General features: G+C 38.8%; 1 pseudogene; it reads right to left on the bottom strand.

The window, feature by feature from the left end:
• Window positions 1–9,830: 9,830 nt before the first annotated feature.
• Window positions 9,831–14,227, bottom strand: LOC117467816 (zona pellucida sperm-binding protein 3-like; annotated as a pseudogene).
• Window positions 14,228–14,569: the final 342 nt, after the last annotated feature.

Raw genomic sequence — 14,569 nt, 5'->3', positions numbered from 1 at the left:
AAACTGTCATTAAGAGTCAGATTCTTAATGAAATCTACTAAAACAAAGTACTTCATTATCTACTTTTCAGCTTTTATACACTAAAGTGTATCTCTCAGTAACTTTCTCAGAGAATTAAGCATAAATCTGTTAAATGTTCCAAACAGCCTTGTTTCACTGAAATAGCCTCAAAATCACAAACTGCCATTAAGAGTAAGATTCTTAACGAAATCTACTGACACAAAGTACTTCATTATCTACTTTTCAACTTTTAAATACAAAAGTGTATCTTTCAGTAACTTTCTGAGAGAATTTAAGCATAAATCTGTCAAATGTTCAAAACAGAATTGTTTCACTGAAATCTCTCAAAATCACAAACTGCCATTAAGAGTCAGATTCTTAACGAAATCTACTAAAACAAAGTACTTCATTATCTACTTTTCAGCTTTTATACACTAAAGTGTATCTCTCAGTAACTTTCTCAGAGAATTAAGCATAAATCTGTCAAATGTTCAAAACAGCCTTGTTTCACTGAAATAGCCTCAAAATCACAAACTGCCATTAAGAGTCAGATTCTTAACGAAATCTACTAAAACAAAGTACTTCATTATATACTTTTCAGCTTTTATACACTAAAGTGTATCTCTCAGTAACTTTCTCATAGAGTTAAGCATAAATCTGTCAAATGTTCAAAACAGCCTTGTTTCACTGAAATCTCTCAAAATCACAAATTGCCATTAAGAGTCAGATTCTTAACGAAATCTACTAAAACAAAGTACTTCATTATCTACTTTTCAGCTTTTATACACTAAAGTGTATCTCTCAGTAACTTTCTCAGAGAATTAAGCATAAATCTGTCAAATGTTCAAAACAGCCTTGTTTCACTGAAATAGCCTCAAAATCACAAACTGCCATTAAGAGTAAGATTCTTAACGAAATCTACTGACACAAAGTACTTCATTATCTACTTTTCAACTTTTAAATACAAAAGTGTATCTTTCAGTAACTTTCTGAGAGAATGTAAGCATACATCTGTCAAATGTTCAAAACAGCCTTGTTTCACTGAAATCTCTCAAAATCACAAACTGCCATTAAGAGTCAGATTCTTAACGAAATCTACTAAAACAAAGTACTTCATTATCTACTTTTCAGCTTTTATACACTAAAGTGTATCTCTCAGTACATTTCTCAGAGAATTAAGCATAAATCTGTCAAATGTTCAAAACAGCCTTGTTTCACTGAAATAGCCTCAAAATCACAAACTGCCATTAAGAGTCAGATTCTTAATGAAATCTACTAAAACAAAGTACTTCATTATATACTTTTCAGCTTTTATACACTAAAGTGTATCTCCCAGTCACTTTCTCAGAGAGTTAAGCATAAATCTGTCAAATGTTCAAAACAGCCTTGTTTCACTGAAATAGCCTCAAAATCACAAACTGACATTAAGAGTCAGAATCCTAATTAAATCTACTAAAACAGAGTACTTTCATGGTAGTGGTCAGCTTTTAAAAAGAATAGTGTATCTTTCAGTAACTTCCTCAGAGAATTAAGCATAAATCTGTCAAATGTTCAAAACAGCCTTGTTTCACTGAAATAGCCTCAAAATCACAAACTGTCATCAAGAGTAAGATTCTTAACGAAATCTACTGACACAAAGTACTTCATTATCTACTTTTCAACTTTTAAATACAAAAGTGTATCTTTCAGTAACTTTCTGAGAGAATTTAAGCATAAATCTGTCAAAGATTCTTAACAAAATCTACTGACACAAAGTTCTTCATTATCTACTTTTCAGCTTTTATACACAAAAGTGTATCTTTCAGTAACTTTCTCAGAGAATTTAAGCATAAATCTGTCAAATGTTTCAAAACAGCCTTGTTTCACTGAAATAGCCTCAAAATCACAAATTGCCATTAAGAGTCAGATTCTTAACGAAATCTACGGACACAAGTCTACTTCATTATCTACTTTTTCAGCTTTTTAAATACAAAATTGCATCTTTCAGTAACTTTTTGAGAGAGTTAAGCATAAATCTGTCAAATCTTCAAAACAGCCTTGTTTCACTGAAATAGCCTAAAAATCACAAACTGGCTGAAACTGTACAGTGAATTGGAGAAATTACAACACAGAGTTTGCTACTACGACACAGATCGTATAATCTATGTGACAAGACAGGGGGAGACTCCACTGCCCATGAGGGTTTATCTGGGGGATCCCTAAAAGTTATGCTTACCAGACCAGATTTATGCTTAAATTCTCTGAGAAAGTTACTGAAAGATACACTTTTGTGTATAAAAGCTGAAAAGTAGATAATGGTACGGTGGCCCTAAAGTGCAAGACACCACAGCATTTCACAAAACACAACAGCATTTCACGAAACGCCGCAGCATTTCACAAAACGCCGCAGCATTTCACAAAACGCCGCAGCATTTCACAAAACGCCACAGCATTTCAGAAAACACCACAGCATTTCACATTGGACGGAAAGGGTATTCCTTAGGGAGAACACTTCTTGTTTGTGATTGGACAAAGCAGCCAGAGAAGCACTGCTGTGATTGGTTGTTTTTGCTGCCAGTCAAGAAATGACGCTTCGTGATTAGCCCAACACATCAGCCGTTAGCTGTTAGCACTAAGCACACACTCAGAGCTCACAGCTCCTCATATCTGTTCAGAAACTGGACAAAAGTTAAACATGTACAAACCACAGACTGTCTATGTCATGGTGAATACAGTCACTGCTTTATTTATGTCTGTATGACGTTGTTGTGAGTGTGGACGGAGCAGCTACAGGTTAGTTTAGCCTGATGGATCCGATTCCGATAGGATTTACATGGAGATACGGCCCGCCCCCTCTCCAGCGTCTTGTTTGAATGACAGGAGTAAACACAGAATGAATGCTTTATTAACTCATGGTTTTTAAGGGGCTTATCTCCATGTAAATACTATGGTAGACCACCCAATATTCGCATCGCTCTAATCGCTCGAGTTTCACCGCGGCTGTCAGCTGTGTTTGCTCCTGTCAATGCTGTCATTCAAACAAGAGGTGCTGGAGAGGGGACGGGGCGTATCTCCATGTAAATCCTACAACAAAATGAACATATTTGACCGTGATTTAATTGTAATACACGTTTCAAAGTGATGCCGAAGTAACTACATACTGATAACAGTTAGTAAAACCCATGAATTAACGCTTTGACAAGTCTGCAGACAAGACGGCAGGCGAAAAGCTTTTGAAATGCGTGTTTTCTGAATCGGATTCATCAGGCTAAACTAACCTGTAGCTGCTCCGTCCACACAACAACATCATACAGACATAAATAAAGCAGCGACTGTATTCGCCATGACATAGACAGTCTGTGGTTACATGTTTAACTTTTGTCCAGTTTCTGAACAGATATGAGGAGCTGTGAGATCTGAGTATGTGCTAACGGCTGATGTGTTGGGACCATACGTTGTGGGACCATGGTTGGGACATATTTCGCTGTCGGGTGTTGACCAATCACGAAGTGTCATTTCTTGACTGGCAGCAAAAACAACCAATCACAGCAGTGCTTCTCTGGCTGGCTCTGTCCAATCACACACAAGAAGTGTTCTCCCTAAAGGAATACCCTTTCCGTCCAATGTGAAATGCTGTGGTGTTTTCTGAAATGCTGTGGTGTTTTTTGAAATGCTGCGGCGTTTTCTGAAATGCTGTGGTGTTTTGTGAAATGATGTAGTGTTTTGTGAAATGCTGTGGTGTTTTCTGAAATGCTGTAGTGTTTTCTGAAATGCTGTAGTGTTTTGTGAAATGCTGTGGTGTTTTCTGAAATGCTGTGGTGTCTTGCACTTCAGGGCCACCGTATAATGAAGTACTTTGTGTCAGTAGATTTCGTTAAGAATCTTTGACAGATTTATGCTTAAATTCTCCCAGAAAGTTACTGAAAGATACACTTTTGTATTTAAAAGTTGAAAAGTAGATAATGAAGTACTTTGTGTCAGTAGATTTCGTTAAGAATCTTACTCTTGATGGCAGTTTGTGATTTTGAGGCTATTTCAGTGAAACAAGGCTGTTTTGAACATTTAACAGATTTATGCTTAATTCTCTGAGAAAGTTACTGAAAGATACACTATTATTTTTAAAAGCTGACCACTACCATGAAAGTACGCTGTTTTAGTAGATTTAATTAGGATTCTGACTCTTAATGTCAGTTTGTGATTTTGAAGCTATTTCAGTGAAACAAGGCTGTTTTTAAAACATTTGACAGATTTATGCATAAATTCTCTGAGAAAGTTACTGAAAGATACACTTTTGTGTATAAAAGCTGAAAAGTAGATAATGAAGTACTTTGTGTCAGTAGATTTCTTTAAGAATCTTTGACAGATTTATGCTTAAATTCTCTCAGAAAGTTACTGAATGATACACTTTGTATTTAAAAGCTGAAAAGTAGATAATGAAGTACTTTGTGTCATTAGATTTCGTTAAGAATCTGACTCTTAATGGCAGTTTGTGATTTTGAGGCTATTTCAGTGAAACAAGGCTGTTTTGTTGACATCAATGCTTTATTCTCTTTTCTTGTGCTACTACGATACTTTTAGTTACACTTTAATGGATGCAAACCCTTTTAACCGGGTAAAATATTCATTGATTTGTAAGGAATTTGTTTTCTTTATGTCTCTCTAAAAGGCAAGTTTGTGATTTTAACACTGTTTCGATGAAACACAGCAGTCTTGATAACTTGACATGACTAACATTACTTTTCTAAATATATGTTTTTTAGAGGCGTTTTAAGATTTCGTTCATGTTATTTTAAACACAACATTACTTTTTTCATATTTTTTCAACATACTGTGATATTTTGTTTTTTGTCTTTCTTTCCTTTTTCCATTATATTTTTTGAAAAACTACATAGTGATTTCTAGCAAAATACAACATGCAACTAATACATTATACAATATTACGACTTTTTGCGATATTTTCAACACAATATACTTGTACCTTATTTCTTTTTAATAGGGCTTCAAGATATTTTGCATGTCATGCATAAACACGGTGTCATCTTTCTTGAAACTGACGTGCTGTCCGTTTTACAAACAAGTTATGTTTTCTGCTTCTTCAACCTCTGAATTTTCCTCCCCCGTCCCTCTTCCTTCACCCCTCACAACAACAATCAAGGTGGATCTGTGAAATGAAACACCTCTTCCCAAAGCGTGACTTCCCTATTGAGGGCATGCGTCTAGGGCAGTAGGGTCTCAAATCGATTGGCCATATATACTAACATGCAGAACGTACGGTATGTTTTAAAAGAGACTAACCATTTATCCAGTTCAAGCTGTTGTAAATGACTAATTTAATTTACCCTCAGACTGTTGATTAAGTATTTTAAGTGTTTACAGCTTTTCTTTGTTCTGATCAGCCCAACTGGAGCCGCCTTGGAGTGAATGGAGCAGAAACACACATTTTTAAAAGATACTTCTCTTTGTTGCCTACAACAAAATCTAATATTACACCCACACAACCTCACACAGCTTCATATTGGGTTTCCTTATAGTGGTGTAAAGTAATTATTTAAAAAAGACAAAGATTATGCGGGTAATAGGATATTTTATTATTTCCCCTCTTCAGAGAGACTTTTCTTATAGTTAGTAAAAAAGTAATTACACATTAGTTCACAATCCATACAACTAAAAGAGAACATCCTTAGTTATCACTAATAAAACCTAAACAAGATCTTTTTTAAATTAATATGAATACCTTCTTTGCAAGCAGATATTTCCTTGTAGTTAACAGTTTCACAAAAACTTTAAAAGAAACATCCTGAGCACTCACATATCATTTAAAAACAAAACCTGAATCAAATCTAGAGAGGACAAAAACGTTTTGTGTGTGTGTGTGTGTGTGTGTGTGTGTGTGTGTGTGTGTGTGTGTGTGTGTGTGTGTGTGTGTGTGTGTGTGTGTGTGTGTGTGTGTGTGTGTGTGTGTGTGTGTGTGTGTGTGTGTGTGTGTGTGTGTGTGTGTGTGTGTGTGTGTGTGTGTGTGTGTGTGTGTGTGTGTGTGTGTGTGTGTGTGTGTGTGTGTGTGTGTGTGTGTGTTAATTGTTCTTAAGGTAGGCGGAGCCCTTTGGAGAAAAGTCAGAGTCTTTTGCATTCAAACCGGGGGAGAATCTGCCACTTCCGTCAGACTTCCTTACAGAGCCCCTCCTCCAACACACATGACCAGAAAGAGGCTGTACTCTGAACCCGGCCCCATTCGTTTCTTGACTGGCTCTTCAGACGGGTAAGCTGTCACAGGCTGGTTAAACCCCATTCAGGGGCCAGACAACATAACTTCAAAGAGTCTGCCTTAATCAACACATCAAATAATTAGACAACAAAGGCACTACACAGGGGGGCTTTTCACACCTACCTGATAACACACATCAAAGAATGGGAGGCAGGACATGGGAGGCGGGACTTAGCTCATTGACCAATGGGAGACAGACTTAGCTCATTTGCATACATGGGAGCTTGTCACCTGTCTCTTTTTCATACATACTAATGTGATTGAAACAGTATGATTATAACTACTCCCATACAGTAATTACATACACGCTATATCGCCTCCCTTGACAGTGAAACGTCACGCGTGAAGTTTAGATTATGTGTCAATCAAAATTGAACTGTATGAAATAAAACGACACATGTCTTGTAGTAAATAAAAAGGGATCAATGCGAACGTGACGTATGATAGTACATGTTGAAGATCCAATGGGGATACTGAATGGCGGTTTCGATTGATCTCAATCAGTAATGCATGACGCAGACCCAACGTTTCGTTGCTCTGATTGGCTGTAGGTCTATTCAAATTGCATTCGGAGGCATTTAGATCTGACCGGCCGCGCTGATATAACGCCAGTGAATTTCCACACCTTTAGTGTATAAAACTCCCCCACTACTTAGACTATTCCTTGCACCCCTCTTCTAGCATAAACCCGAATGGTCTCAACCATATTGCATCAGTAACGTGCACTTGTTACAGCAGGATCAGTTTGTGTGTTGTGGACACGACCCGTTTATTTTTCGCTAGCCGTGTTCTCAACATTTTGCTCATTTAATTTGCTTACTTTAATAATTTTTCATGGTGGGGCTAAGCCATTTCTTGGTATGGCTGTAGCCCACCCCAGCGCCGCCACTGAGTGTATCGTAGTGCCAAGTTTTATCACAGTATGATTTTTAATGTGAGCAAATTTGGCTATGGAAATATTCAAGTTATAACGTTCACGGTATTAAATGTGCCTGGAAAAAGTAGGCCTATGGTATTAAGGGGATCCCAGAGGTTGTTTTTTGTAGTTTGCCTTTATCTGTTCAGTCGCTTGAAATACTTTTTTGTATGCTGGTTATGCAAAAAAGACAGTTCCTCTCCTAGTTCTATACCCAGGGGCGGACTGGCCATCGGGACGTTCGGGACAAATCCCGATGGGCCGGTACTGAAGTGGGCCGGTCGGACGTTGTGGGCCGGCAGGTAACCGGCAGGGCTCGACATTAAATGGCCCGCTGGCCCGGAAGCACTATTTAGACACCCCGGGCCAGAATAACGTACTTTCCACTTGCCCGCTCGGGCCACTAAAAATATAAAAATTGTCCTGTGGTATTGGTATTTTGACTAGCAATTTAGTTAAATTGTTTCGTTTATCAACGCTACAACATAGCGTTCCGTGAGTCGGTTGTCGTTGGGTGAAAAGCAAACAGCTGTTTGCTCCGGAGCGCAGCGGGAGCAGGCTGCGGTGAGCGGGAGCGCGCTGCTTCACTACAGACCACCTAACCATTCGCCAAATGTTTTTAATACCAGCCGTAACCGGCCAAGCGCCGGGCAAAAAACAATCTTCAAATAAAAGAAAGTCACCGGAGGAGTTAAAGGAGAGTGACAGGGAGTATGAGAAGAAGAGGGAGAGAAAGTTTCAGCCAGCTTGATCGATGGAGTTGGCTGCAGTGACGCGTCCTAAAACCCTTTTATAATCTATCGATTAGATTTATGATTCGAAAATTATAAAAGTACTGTAGACATGTCCGGCTGAACAAAACGTGCATTTATCAAACGGGTTTGTTTTCCACAGACCTTATTTACAGCTATTTTCCAAAACCCTTGTCGAGGGAACCAGCAGCTTACTTCCTGGTTTTAGGACGCGTCACTGGCTGCACCTCTCAATATGATGCCAATATAAACAAGGTCTTCTGTCGGCTCTGTACATCAATGCTGACCTATGCTGACAAGTGAAGAGTAGACAATATAAAGGTATTGGCGAAATGTCCCAGCAGTTTAGGATAATGAAGGTTCTAATCAAATCTATTACATGTCTAACTCCTAATTAGAGGAAGGCAGAAAGTGCATTATACAAATAATAATAATAGCAGACATTTTTTAACAATGACCACAATATCATTATTTTAATAAACCAAATATGAACAATTGAGGAAAATGAGGAAGAACTGATGATTAAAATGTTGTAGTACAAGTAGTAATGTAGTTAGTGCATACATTACTATTGCAACAAATGTGTTAATTTTCTTCATTATTAGTCGATTTTTTTTTTTGGACAAATGCTCCAGGCCAGTGGTTACAATGGTGGGGCCAGTAATAATACAAGTCCACCGGCCCGGAGGTAGACATTATTTACCCTTAATGTCTACCGCTAGTAAATTGTCTACCCCCCCCCCCAGTCCCCCCGACAATTTACTAGCGGTATTTACTAGCGGTATTTACTAGCGGTACCGAAGTGGGCCGGTCGAGAGTCCCGGGCTGATTTGTAGTCCCAGTCCGCCCCTGTCTATACCCGTGTACTCTCATGTTCCGATTAACCCAGCTTCCCCAAATGTCTTTCTTTTTGGTGTCTATATACGCCGGGATCCGGAGTCATGGATGATCCTGCGGTCTGTGTCCTGGATCTCGAGCCCTGGCTCGCGAGTCGTGGCTGTGGTCCTGGATCATCGGTCCTGGATGGATATCCTCGTGGATTCATCTTCCTATTATACAGACATGCATTTCCAAACATTTGGACTACCTAGGTTGCAAATGTATTATCTTTTCAATTTACACTCGGCATCTACTGCACGTCTGTCCGTCCTGGGAGAGGGATCCCTCCTGTTGCTCTCCCTGAGGTTTCTCCCATTTTTCCCTTTACACTGTGGGTTTTCTCCGGAAGTTTGTCCTTGTACGATGTGAGGGTCTAAGGACAGAGGGTGTCGTATTGTCATACTGATATTCTGTACAAACTGTGAAGACCACTGAGACAAATGTAACATTTACATATTAAACATTGATTGCGTTCAATACATATTAGGCTAAATCATTGTCCCTTTAGTCATGAACAAAAACATATTTCAGCAAAGGTGAATAGGAGTGATCAAGTGTATTATGTACCAAGAATCAGTCTACAATTTACATATAGTTTGACAATTACATGTTGAACCTTATGGAACAAGTCCATACAAAAAGAAAGGGCCAATTGAGTATAGTGCTGAAAAGCTTTGAATCCATTCTCTTCATTTTTCAGCCATAATATTCTTTGGACAATTACTGAGTTTAGCCTTGACCAGCTTGAAGAATACAGAATAAAAATACGTACATGATAAGCATTAACTGTTAAGAGTTCTTGATTGGAAATTTGAACAAAAAGTTGAATGTAATCATATTGCTTACAAAGATTTAGTGTGCTCAATATTTCTGGGAAATGGACACATAGGAAAAAAGTTCATGACATTGAATAGACCTGGAAATGTTCCCAGAAATAAGACAAGATCATCAAGATTCAGTATTACAGCTTAGTTTAAACCATTTCACAAAAAAGGCAAGTCAAACTCAATAATTTGAGAACTTCAATTAAGTAGTTCGGACATTTTTATTGGCCACATACAATCTGAAATGCAAAGAGAACCAATAATAAAACCAAATTCAGATTGAAGAAACCAGTCAGCGAAATGGATCCATTCCTGTTGGGAGACCAACGTTTAATATAGCCGTTCAGAATAAACATATATTGCAATACGAAACCCTTACCTTCAGGAATTCACATCTGTGATGGTAAATGGCCCAATGACTGCTTTTTGTACCATCCCATGTTTCTCTGCAAAAATATATATTTTAGTACAAGTCAACCAAACAAGTGTAATACAGCAGAAGTTGTGTACATACCCGACGCAACACTCCTCTGCCTCCTTGACTTGCATTTCGATTCACAGCAGTCACAAAGGTTGCTCTGGGCCAAGTTGTCCAGCAACTCCCAACTGAGTTCATGAAGATTGGATGAAAAGATAATTAAAATGCATCTCAACTCTTCCAAATAAAGATTCCACAAAGATTGAATAGTTATCCATCTGTATCTTCAGTAGACTGGGCTTAAACTGAATAAGTAATCTTATGTAAAATAATTAACCTACAATTCAAATTCTGATATATTGAAGTACTATTTTTACCCATGCCCTTCGACAAAGTGGCAGGCTTTCTTAGTGCTGTCAAGACCATTGGGATCCCAAGCCAAAAGTTTGCAGTGGATAAAGACCTTTTGAGTAGAGGGAAAATATAGGTGTCATGGCATAAATTAATCTCAGTTTCCACAATAAAACCTTGAATCTGAAAAAAAAAATGTAAAGGCCAATTTACCTCTTCTCCCATAGCAAATGTAAAGGTCTGAAGTGATAGGCGGATCTCCGATGATTTTTGATCGTGACGACACACTTTCCAAAAGACATCTGTTGGGTTAAAGAATGTATTAGCATTACTACCAAGGTTTCGATCAAAATCCTTTTTTTAAATCAATGCTCATTGAGTACCCTTTATTGGAGATTATAGGGTACATGGTGCTTTCAGGGTACAGCTCTGGTGTGGCAGCTGCTACACATTCCTCAAGAAGCAGCAGCAAGGGCTGATGAGTCTTCTGCACCACACTAGCCATGATGGAGCCCAGAGGAAAGCGTGTAGATTCAGCAGGGCCTGAGAAGTCGTCTAGGGCAGTAAACAGGAGAAGTCATTAAGTTACAAAAGTCAGGGAGAGCTGCCGTTCGTAGAGAGTTTCTCATGTTGTTTACCCACCATTCATAAGGCCAATGTTAAACTGCAGATCTCTTAGACTGTAGGTTTTAAACACCGGGTCATAGATCGTAGCATACCAGTCTTTGGGCCTGCACAAAATAAAGCAGAATGGTACAGAAAATGCTGCAAAGTGACACTATTGAACTTATTAGTGCAAGCTTGTTTACTCCTACTTGTTCTACGGACAAATTCTTTATTCTTATTCTGCCGGGTTATTTTGTCCGTCTTCTTCTCCCACATTCCAGAAACTCCGTTCAAAACATTAAAACGTTCAGCTCGGTCGGGAATGGATCACTTTCATGATTCCCGAGATATATCCCATAATGCATCACATTTTTAACATGGAAGTCAATGGAGAAACTCTTCAGACTTGAAAAATCTTCATGCGACTTCAACTGCTAACTGTTCCTTCATACTTTCACTCAGAAACCTCATTCCAACTTTAAAATGTTACACATCTTTCTGACATTATTCGTGTTACACAACTCCTGACTCATACTTTTTAGAGATATTAAACATTGTTCAGACCTTGGTAAAGAGGCCTTCTTCAGATTTTAACATTAGTGTGTATTGCGCAGCTCGTTAAGGCTAGAGTGCGTGATGTCACAGCTAGAGTGGGGGACAGCTTGAAATTCGCCTTCATATATTTTATTTTTTTAAACCTGCCATATTTCCCAAACCCTAGATTCCTGGGACATCATTTCTCATGAAAAACATCTCGTAGCTTGAAAAAAAATAAAGCGAAAATAATTAAACAAAATGCCTCTTGAGGGCATGAAGTGACAAACTTTCAACATGTCTCCATTAAAGCCCATTGTAAATTCAGGCTCATCTTTCCTCACAGCAGCAGCCGCACACCTTTAGTTAATCTGCCATCACATGATGTTAACACTGTGGCCCTGAACAGCTCTACATCAAATTTGATGTTATGTAATGTGGTGTTACTATTGTTAGGGAATCATTCTGTCTTTACTTTAGATATTTAACCTATTCTGTGTGTTGACGTTTACGACCAAACCCTGGCTCTGTTATCTCTCTTAAGGAATGGGAGGCTCCAGCTATCTTGATAAACCAGTTCAACTCTTGGTCACGAAATGGTTTATGACTGTCAGAACGCTGGCTTTCTAAGCCTCACAGACAGGTGATTGAGTATTTCCAGATATCTGCAGTGTTCCCAATGTTTACGCACCCTTCCCCAATATGTGGATTTGACTCTGTAAACTAGTTAAAGGGTCTACCAAGATGCGAGGCTGATCAGATTTGACATTGCAACCCACTCGTGCAGTCAGAACCTTTTGCTGCTGTGACTTATGATATGAATTCTCCGGCCGTTGACTTGCAATAAACTACCAGTGTTTGACATCAAAGCTCCAATTCTCCTTGTGTCTCTGAGTCCTGACTCTCCATTGCTGCAGAAGTTTCGCTTACAACTATGGCAACGCATCCCTCGCCATAAAACACGATTTCGCTGTAACTCCAATGGACACGGTCCGATCGCCCCCCAAACTTCGCTTGTATATCACCGGTCCATGCCTCAACAGCTCTACGCCAAATCTGAGATCTCACCATAGGCTGTTTCCATGAAAACGCATCCCTCGCCATAAAACACGATGTTGTCGTAACTGATATGAAAAGGGTCAAAACACCACCAGACTTCAGATGACAGTTAATGGTCCAGCACTCAACATTTCTATGTGCCATTACTGAATTTTCCTCAAAAGCTGTTGTTATGGCAATGCATCCCTTGCAATAATATACGATATTGCTATAACTCCTATGAAAATTGTCAAAAAGTGCTAAAACTTACATGTGTGCCAACAGTCCAGCCATGAAGACATCTACAGGACAGTTTTGAGATTTCTTCAAATGCAGTTGCCATGGCAACACAATGCTCGCCATGAAACACGGTTCTCATAACTTCAGTGAAAATGCTCCAAACCTCACAGGTTTGGTAACAATGCAGCCATCCATATATCTACGCATATTATGGGGCGTCCGTTGCCATGGCGACAGTTCATTCGCCATCAAGTTAGTTCAATAGTTTGCAGTTCAAATATTCTACTGCTTTTCCAAGCTTTTTACTTTCTTTTCTTCTCACACATTCAAGCCCCCAGTGTTCATGTATCATTTCAATCTAAATTCTTCACTTCCTTCACATTACATTTCAGCATAGCAATTCAGCATCAGCATAAAGCATTCCCCACTAGTAATTTATTCAGGAATTGTATTCTCTAGTTATGAACTGTTACTCCTATGGTAAAAGACAGTCCAACATAAGTAGACATTAACTACTTCCTCAAATGCAAAAAACTAGAGTGAACTTACATTTGTGATGTTCAATTGAAAAAAAACTCAATTGACAATGAATTTGGGAAAAACAGTGAACCTTAGGGATTGTTCTCAGTAAATGGTTTGTTGAGAATACTACAATAGATAAAGCTAATTTGGGAATAGAACGGAAACAGGCTGTAGATTCCCTAAATCAGTCTACCATTCATTGTCTATGTAGCAGCTGAGACTGACTTCCATGGTTGGTGGCTTTGAGAGAGAGAAGCTTAATATCAAATTGAACTTTCCCAGGCCATGAAAATGCCGCATTGGAATTTTTAGTTAAGGGTGGCGTCACCCTTTAGCACCTTATGTTGTAATTGGTATGAACACTAACCTCTCATATGCACAGACAACCGGGTGAGTGAAGGCCAAATTATAAGAATCCGCAGAAGCAACGTAGGTCAGATCATTGCTGTACACCAGTGCATCCCCGGTGACCTGTTAGAGACAAAGACCACCTGAGAGAGCTGTAGGAAATATAGCAGACTCACAGCTTGCAGGTTTAATATATATATATATATACACACACACATACATACCAGTCTCCTAAAGTTACAGTCAGTGAGATCCACATAGAAGTAGGCCTCTCCTGCTGAGAAGCTGGTTGGGAAACAGCTATCCAGACGGAGAAGCGACGTGTCGGCTTTCTGTCCAGATCAGCGTCACAAAATCTGGCCCACAGTCCACTTTCATGTCTGTAACACAAAGAAATTAAGTTTAGACTCAACTATTTGAGTCAAGGATAACAACATGACTTTAATTGTTTCCAGTCTTACCTGCATATACCGCCATGGCAGCTGCCAGGCCCAGAAGCAGTGCACCTTGACAAAATGAAACCATCATGACTGAATGCTTGCTACTGACACAGTGCATGTTCTTATACCTTGTTCCTGAGAGGCATTAATCAAGATAACGTCTTTCACCTGGTGCCTGTCAACAGTCCCAGCTGCAGCAGCTAGCACACTGATTACAGCATGGGGAGCATCCAATCACATTAGTCCTTACACCCAATTAATTTGTATTCAGCTTCATCAGCAGCACAAAATCACCATTTGTTAATCAATTTATTATCATGTGTGACTACCTTAAATTCTTATTTAAAACACTTTAAGGATGATGGTGCATGGGTTGTCTTACTGATGTTTTGATTTAGTTTTGCTGTTATATATTATTAACATTAATATATGTACACGTTGGGATTCTTTGTTCAACTTC

Source organism: Pseudochaenichthys georgianus, chromosome 22 (assembly GCF_902827115.2).
Source record: "Pseudochaenichthys georgianus chromosome 22, fPseGeo1.2, whole genome shotgun sequence".
Lineage (NCBI taxonomy): Eukaryota > Metazoa > Chordata > Actinopteri > Perciformes > Channichthyidae > Pseudochaenichthys > Pseudochaenichthys georgianus.
This window is presented reverse-complemented; position numbering and strand designations above follow the sequence as displayed.